The following is a 10,000-nucleotide window of genomic DNA, read 5'->3' as shown; positions in this document are numbered from 1 at the left end:
TAAGGCAGTGAGGTGACAGAATCATTTGCCGGGGAAAACTACCAAGCAGTATTTTGTTTGTTTTTATATTCTGAGTTCGAATTCTGCTGAAGTCGACGTTACCTTTCATCCTTTCAGGGTCGATGAAATAAGTACCGGTTGAGTACTAGGGTCCATGCAATCAACTATCCCCCTCCCCCAAAATGTCAGGCCTTGTGCCTATAATACAAAGCTGGCAGAGTTGTAAGTGTGCTGAACAAACATGCATTCTGAGTTCAAATTCTGTTGAGCTCTACTTTGCGTTTCATCCTTTCAGGGTTGACGAAACGGCTGAGTACTGAGGTGGATGTTACTGACTAGTACCCTCCCTCACAAATTTCAGGCCTTGTGTCTATAATAGAAAGGCTTACTGTTACTATTTGGTGAATGGCTAAAACTGTTTGGATAATTGAACCTACCCTAAGCAAGCGTCTGTGGATTGGAAAACAACAGTTGGGCGAGGGTTTTGATGGTCAGGATATTCTTGTGGGGGTTTCCTTCATTGGCCCAAGCTGGAGGTTCTTCTGTATCAGGAGGAGCGCATTATTCATGTTATCACATACTTTGTATTCGATGTATACTTTTATCCTATTTCCATTCTCTTCCTTTTTTTTGCTTCACATCTTTTATGTAAACCCCAATAAAGATTACAGACTGTCCTCCCGATGTACCCCTCATCTTTGCTTCTCTGGCAAATGAAAAAAAAAAGATCATTCTTATTATTTTTTGTGGATAAGATAAATGGAAACTGAATGAAGCCTTACAGACACATACATAAAAAAGTGTCTCCTACTTAACCTGGGCCAACCAAAGCCTTGTGAATAGATTTGGTAGATGGAAACTGTTATATATATATATATATATATATATGTGTGTGTGTGTGTGTGTGTGTGTGTATGTATGTATACATGTTTGTGTTTGTCCCCATAATCACTTGACAACTGGTGTTGGTTTGTTAACATCCAAAAGTGACCAGACTTTAGAAAAAGGTTCAATTTACTTAGCTAAACCAGTATTTCTCAAACATTATTAACCAATGGACCCCTTTGATCCCCATTTTACTCAAACTGGCCCTTGTAGCAATTTGATGTTTCAAAAATCCTAATATGTTTTCCTAATTAAATATTTGGAATTGGATTAAAAAATTGTAAAAGATATTTTGTGTATTGCAGAAGAATAACCAATTTATTGCACATCTCCACCATCTTCAGCATCTTCTCTCTTTCTCTCTCTCTCTCTCCTCCCTTTCTCTCTCTCGCTCTCTCTCCTCCCTTTCTCTCTCTCCTCCCTTTCTCTCTCTCCTCCCTTTCTCTCTCTCCTCCCTTTCTCTCTCTCTCTCCTCCCTTTCTCTCTCTCCTCCCTTTCTCTCTCTCCTCCCTTTCTCTCTCTCCTCCCTTTCTCTCTCTCTCCTACTGAGGTTGTCATGTAATCTCTTCTTACTGCATGCAAGACACCTATTTCAGTCCCTCATACTCTAACCTCTTCTTGTCTGGCACAAAGCCATCTTTGTCAATATTACTTCCCCCGTCTCAGTTGAGGGGGGTTTTGTCTCGTAAGTTATTTGATAGCCGCACTGCTGCTTCTGGTGCAACATGAAAAGCATGCAGCCCACACTGTGAAGTGGTTGGCATTAGGAAGAGCATCCAGCCACAGAAAACCATGACAGATCAAACAGAAGAGCTTGGTGCAGTCTTCTGGCGTACCAGCCCCAGTCAACCCTTCCAACACATACCAGCATGGAAAACAGACATTAAACGATAACCTTGCACACACACACACGCACACACACACACACGCGCACACACACGCACACACATAGAAAACAAAGTTATTTTATTTCACATGGGTAGAAATATAGGAAAAACTTTTATTTTTCTTATATATATGTATATATATATATATATATATATATATATATATATATATATATATAAATATATGTGTGTGTGTGTGTGTGTGTGTGTGGTTAGACATATCCCACTCATTCTGTGTAGGCCTTTAGAACTGCACCCAAGTGGGATTTTCTAGAATATGGAATACATGTGACAGTGCTAAATGCACATGCATGTACAGAAAAACAGATTAAAATCAAAAGTTTTGTAATGCCATCTTTGTCAACCACTGAAAAAGACTCTTTGAAATGATCTAAATCAAAATTTCATGTTCGTTTCATGTTTCAGACATCAACTTAATAATGACCAGATTATTTAAATAAATTCATTATTTTTCAAACTTAATTGAAACAAAGGTGCAGTGTAGTTCTAGAGAAATACAGTAACAAGAGGGTTAATAATCACCCTCAGATATAGACATGGGGTAGTGAGTTTTTTGAACAGTAACCAATGGATATTGTGTGTGAAATAGTCCAGTTATTTCAGTGTATATCACTAAGGTGATGAAGTTAATCAGTTTAAACACTGCACACTGCACACACTTTACTAACATCACTTGCAGTACAAAACACACGTACACACACAGACATGCACAGACACACACACACAGACACACACACACACACACACACACGCATACAGACATGCACAGGCACACACAAACACAGACATGCACAGGCACACACACACACACACACACACACACACACACACACACACACACACACGTCTGTACATGTATTGTATACGTAGCTATAAAATTATATATTTTCCTATCATCCAGTTTCACAAAACTCATTCAGTAAGGAAAGTCTGCATTCATTGATATTTGTATTACTACTACACAGCACTTTGGTCAAGTATCTCCTACAGTAGCCCTAGGTCAACCAGAGTCTTGTGGGTGGATTTGGTAGACAGAAACTGAAAGAAGCCTGCCATATGTGTGTGCATGTATTTATAAGTGTGTCTATCTATGAGTTTCTGTTTGTTCCCCATTTATTGCGTGACAATTGGTGTTAGTTGGTTTACATTCCCCTGACTTTGTGGTTTGGAGAAAGAGGCTGATAAAATAAGTATCTGGCTTAAAATCAAATATTGGCATCAATTTGTTTGACTCACCTTTCAAGGTAGGATCTCAACAAAACCAGGATCCAATGAATGAAACAAATAAAATACAAAAGCTATATTATGTATGGGTGTATATGTTTGCATATACATATACATACATATATACATACACATATATATATGTAATTTTTGCTTATATATTTGTTGGTGTATCTCTACTGAAGATTGTAAAGAAATCTTCGTTACAGAGCATGAAATCTTAAGATATAGGATTATCCAAAGTTTTGTAAATCTTGCTCATTACCTTGCATTCGACCTGAGGTTATAAATAGAGAACAAATTTAGAGTGGGTTGTAAGTATTTGACATCTACTTCTAGCATATAGGTGCTGGTATTCCAGTGCCCTTAATTATAATTATACACTTAAATATATATATATATTAAATATATATATATATATATATATATATATATATATATATATATATATATAAAATTCATATATATATTATGAATGCAAAGCTGAACATGTATGTGTGTCATTCATTGCTCAGTGTTACTCATTTATGATCCATATTTGTAAATCTATTTCTTGTTCTTATCTCCTACTGGTGTCATTATATTTCTGTCTATTGATCTTTATATACAATTATCTTTATCCATCCAACCATTTGCTAAATAAAGTAGGTACAGGTACATGGCTGTGTAGTAAGTTTACTTCCCAACCACATAGTCCTTGGTTCAGTTCTTTTGAGCAACACCTTGGGCAATTGTGCCTTGTACTATTGGCCCAAGCTGACCAAAGCCTTTGGAATGGGTTTGGTAGATGGTAACTGAAAGAAGCTCATTATGTGTGTGTGTGTGTGTGTGTGTGTGTGTGTGTGTGTAATTGTCTCCTTGCCCTAACTTCATACGATAGTTGTCAATGAACGTCAGTGTTATGCAAGCTGTGTGCTTCATTTCCAGTCTTTTGTGAAAATATGCCTGGCCAATGGGAAATATTTATCTCACTTGGAAACAAGTGCGGGTTGGCAACAGGAAGGTGTATCTGGCCATAGTAAACCTGCTTCGACAAATTCTGTCTGATTCATGTTAAATGATGATGATGATGATGATGATGATGATGATAATGGTGATGATTAAGAAACATATGAAAAGCATTCAAAAATAACAATAGTACTGGAGCATAACAAAGAATAATAAAAGTAACAAGCAATAATCCTTTCTATTATAGGCACAAAAATGTGAAACCGGAAGAAATGCTACTTTGCATTTTGTCTGGCCTGCTAACGACTCTGCCAATTCAACGCCCTCACAACAAATAAAAACGACAAGAAAATCTATTGTTGAGATCCATTTCTTTACAACCAGAAAAGAAACACACACACACACAAAGAAAAATACAGTGCTATGTTTGAAATGACACCATAGAAGACAAATACAGTAAAATTTAACAGACTGTACACATACATACATGCATACACCCCCCCCCCCCCACACACCCAACCACACACACACACACACACACACAGAAACAGTGTGTGGAAGGACACAAAGTAAGTGTGGTATAGATATCCACAAAATAGTGCCCAGACAGAAGAGATCTTAAAATTCAACTCCTTTGTGCTCAGCTGTAAGAACAATCCTCATTGAGCTGGTATGAAAGTGAAAAGGTAGATAAACACAAGCAGGGTTAACTTGTAGATTTACATGGAATACAAAATACTGAGTGTAAAATAAAGAAATCAAGAAAACGAAAGGAGTAGTGTAATAATAACCTTATCTCGATACCTGTTTCAGGAGCACCATGGCTTATCCCATAATCACACTCATATGTAATAGATGTGCATGATGTTATAGATATCTGTCATAGCAAAGGTCACCCTTATAAACCTCATCATTACTGACCAGAGATGTCATTCCTATCAGAGGCCCTTTCTACAATTTTACACCTGCCATTGTGAATTAATTATTTTCTATTATACAGTGTCATGTAAAAATACCCATGAAGGACCACGCAAAAGCATCCAGCACACGCTGTAAAGGGGTTGGCATTGATTTGTAGAAACCATGCTAAATCAGACTGGAGTCTGCTGCAGCCTCCTGGCTTGCCAGTTCTTGTCAAACCATCGAAACCTTTGCCAGCATGGACACCAGATGTTAAATGGTGATGAATATAATGTTAAATATAACAGGCACAGGAGTGGCTGTGTAGTAAGTAGCTTGCTTACAAACCACATAGTTCTGGGTTCAGTCCCACTGCGTGGCATCTTGGGCAGGTGTCTTCTTCTATAACCTCGGGCTGACTAAAGCTTTACGAGTGGATTTGGTAGATGGAAACTGAAAGAAGCCCATCGTATATATATATATATATATATATATATATATACTAATACATCCATTTGTTGTTTACATCACCTATCTTCGTCTGTTGTTTTTTCGGGAATTCTCCCTATATATATATATATATATATATATATATATATATATATATATATATATATATATATATATATATATATATATATACATATGTATATATATATATTTATATATACATACATATACATATACATATGTAATGGATGAGGATGGCTGTGTGAAAAAGTGCCACACCCTAGTGGTTGAGGGAACCCGTGGAAGAGGCAGGCCTAGGAAATCCTGGGGTGAGGTGGTGAAGCACGACCTCCGAACATTAGGCCTCACCGAGGCAATGACTTGTGACCGTGACCTTTGGAAATATGCTGTGCGTGAGAGGATCCGGCAAACCAAGTGAGACCAAAATCCAAGGCCTCTGCCAGGGATGTAGCCAGCCCACTTACGCGTAACATTCCTTCGTTGGACACTAAACTCCGCTTGCGAAGACATGGTGAGGCAAGTGAAATCGAAATCAAACTAAATTTGTAGGAACACTAAACTCGGTTTGCGAAGACCTGTTGTGGCAAGCGAAAGCGAAATCGTGATGGCACCTATACCAGTGGAACACTAAGAGTGCCGTCTGAGCGCGATCATTGCCAGTGCCAATGGACTGGCTCCTGTGCAGGTGGCACGTAAAATGCACCATTTCGAGCGTGACCGTTGCTAGTACTGCCTGACTAGCCCTCGTCCCGGTGGCACGTAAAAGCACCCACTACACTCTCTAAGTGGTTGGTATTAGGAAGGGCATCCAGCTGGAGAAACCATGCCAAAACAGACAATGGAGCGTGATGCAGTCAAAGGACTCAATAGATCCTTGTGAAGCCATCCAACCCATGCCAACATGGAACATGGATGTTAAATGATGATGATGATGATGTATATATGACAGGGTGTTTTAGTTTTTGTTAGCCAAAGCCACTCACGAGGCTGTGGTCAGCCTAGGGTAATAGTAGAAGAGAGTGGCCTAAGGTGCCACACAGTGGGGCTGAACTTAGAACCATGTGGTTAGGAAGCAAACATCTTATCATACAGTCATACCCGTACATATGTATTTATGTGTCTGTGTATGTATATATATGTATATGTGTGTTTGTATGTATATATATGTATATATATATATATATATATATATATATATATATATATATATATATATATATTTATATCACTATCTTCTTCACCTGCATCTTCAATTAACTTCTCTTTTTCTCTCCTTTTCTCTGTCTATCGATGTAGCCATCAATTCGTCTGTCTAGCTATCTCTGTCTGTCTGTCTCTCTCTCTTTCTCTCTCTCCCCTTCTCTCTCTCATTTACTACCCACCTCTAATATTACTCTAGCTGCCAAAATTTCATTCATGTCTTTATAAGTACATCAATGCGGGCCAAGATGAAAATTATAAACAATATGTTGACACTAAACACACACACACAGTTATTTATAAATACTTATGTAATACTAATATATACTGTCTATCAATATTGTTTTTCTTTCTTTCTTTCTTTCTTTCTTTCTCTCTTTCTTTCTTTCTTTCTTTCTTTCTTTCTCTCTCTCTCTCTCTCTCTCACAAACACATACTTACTGCCTTCCTAACTCTCTCAAAGATAAAACTAACATGTGCCGATGTTTCGCCTTTTTTTCTAATAAACAAATCCAACAAAAAGAAGAATGGTTGGGTTGACATGATAGAAGATGATACCAGTAATAGAAATAAGGTGTGATTGAAATTAAGGTATGCTAAGTTCTGAGAAGCTAAGGCTGGGAAGATACAAGTAGTGGTTGTGGATTAGACTCACTCAAACACTCCTCTCCATAAGCTGAAATGCAGGCCATCACCATATGTGGAAGCTATGATTTCCTGCTTTTATTTTGAACATTACACACTCACACACTCACACACGCACGCACGCACGCACGCACGCACGCACGCACGCACGCACACACACACACACACACACACACACATATATGGTTCCTCATGGCTCTGAGTTCAATTCCACCATGTGACACTTTGGACAAGTGTCTTCTACTCTAGCCCTGGGCCTACCAAAGAGCAGTCTTCTCTGTTGCAAATCAGCACAGTCTTCTCTCTTGTACACTATATCTGGTGCCTTTTATACCCAGTAATAGAAGTGGGGTACCCTCCCTAACAGTGTAAGGTCTAGATCTGCAAAAAACATTCATGATAAAATTAACCAAATTAATTTTACTTTCTGAATATTCCTTTCCTCTATATCAAGTGTCTTGTAAAATTTCTTCCAACCACTTAAAGAGTTTCAAATTTTCAAAAAATGTAGTTTTGATGTTGAAAATCAGATGTTTTTTAGAAGTTTATAATAAAAAAGTTGAAAGCATTTAAGCTTAAGTAATTTTAGCTACTCATAAGTCCCCATTGCTGGACTTACTGGAAGTTGTGACGACATATTGTGTCACAGCAATGTTTATTTCCTCACTTGAGCCAGGCCCAAGTGTTTTCCACTTGTTGAATGTTGTTAACAACATCTAAATTAAAGTCAAAAATTTAGTTTAGAAGAAAGTATAAAAAAAAAAAATGGTGGTGATGGTGGTGGAGAAAATTATTGGTTACCAATGATGTTATTGTATGAAGAGTAGTAATGATGATGATGATGATGATGGTACAAATGGTATTCTTTTTATCACAAGGAAAGTGAAAATCTAATATCAATCTGTGGGCCCCAGTAAGTGTATTAAGAGTTGTGAGTTTGAATGGAGATTGACTTTAGTTTGAATGTTATTAGTACCACCCAACAGGTGGAAAATATTTGAGCCTACATCAAGCAGGGAAATAAATGGGGCTGTGACACAATTTGTTGTCCTTTTCTTGTATTTTTAGGTGTAGTTTAACAAAGATTTAGCTGGTATTTCTAGCAGGTTGAGAGATCACACAAAGGTTTTATGTGCGCGGTTCCCATGGGAACAAGCAGTCATGATTTTCAGTATGAGCAGCAACAGCGGCTTCTTCAATTGAATATACCTGTAACTCTTTTTATTATTAATTTCTACAGATTTAGCGGGGGAAAAAAAGGGATGTTTGTCATCAGCATACAAAACTATGCCAGAATTACATGTTTTTGAAAATTATCTGCTGAAAATTTGAAAAACTTGAAGTGATTGGAAGAAAGTTTACAAGATCCTGTGTCAACATTGAAGCATTGGAGACTGAATTCTTTGTCAATAAATCACTGAAAACATTCAAATTTACTTCAAATGAGAAGTGTTGTTTTCTAACAAATGTGATTTTTGAGTTAATATAATAATCTTGTGGGAGTATGAGGTCTCTTCATAGGAAGAAATGAAACCATCTCTATTTATCATCATCATTTAATGTCTGTTTTCCTTACTGGAATGATGTGGTGGAAGGATTCCAACTACTCCTCAAGTTACTAAAGGTAGACTGCCTCATTATTATAAAACAAAGAAATGGCATCGGCAGTTTGTGAGGTAGCAGTTCACTGCCAGCTTCTGATATAGAGTGTTGAGTCTCATGTAATAGTAGTGCATTGTGTATATACTTTCTTGCCCCCCACCTGCTTCATTATAATATATATCCAATACAAAGATATAAAACATAAGTTGGATGGTTTGACAGGTGATGGCTAGCTGCAGAGCTGTCCAGTCTCCATGTCTACTTTGGCATGTTTTCTATAGCTGGATGCCCTTCCCAATGCCAACTACTTTACAGAATGCACTGGGTACCCTGATGCTGCACTCACATGGGTGTGTTTGCGTGGCATCAGTTGGTGTGTTTTTTTATGTGGTACAAGCACCCAAGATTGAGAATGCTCAGCCGCAGAGGGATGCAGGAGACAAGCCCGTATTCAAGGACAACGATGATTTTAATTAGTTTGGTGTGTCTGTTGTGCCTTTTATTTCTTTTTTGTTTTTAAGGTATTGTGGGCATGCTGGGGCATTGTAATCAAAGGTTTTAGTTGAACAAATTGATCCTAGTACTTATTTTTTAAAGCTTTGGTACTTATTCTGCTGGCCTCTTTTGCTGAACTGCTACCCCAACACTGGTTGGGGTAGCAGTGGTCAGGGACAAACACAAAGGCACAAACACATAGACATACTTATAGACATACCAAACCCACTCACAAAGCTTTCTATGCATGTGTGCATGAAACTGTGCATGTGTGTATGTGTGTATATATGTATACATGTATGTATGCATGTACACATGTACACATGTATATTTGTAAATATGTCATAACTGGGAGCAATTCTAGCTGAAACTTATCTAAGTATATATATATATATATATATATACACACACACATATATATATATATATATATATATATATATATATATATATATATATATAATATATATATATATATATATATATATATATATATATATATATGTATGTATATATATATATATATATATATATATATATATACATATATATATATATATATATGTATGTATATATATATATATATATATATATATATGTATGTATATATATATATATATATATATATATATATATATATATATATATATATATATATATATATATATACATATATATATATATATATATATATATATATATATATATATATATATGTATAT

The sequence above is a fragment of the Octopus bimaculoides genome, chromosome Z (genome assembly GCF_046866305.1).
Source record: "Octopus bimaculoides isolate indiv1 chromosome Z, ASM4686630v1, whole genome shotgun sequence".
Classification (NCBI taxonomy): domain Eukaryota; kingdom Metazoa; phylum Mollusca; class Cephalopoda; order Octopoda; family Octopodidae; genus Octopus; species Octopus bimaculoides.
Note: the sequence above shows the minus strand (reverse complement) of the source record.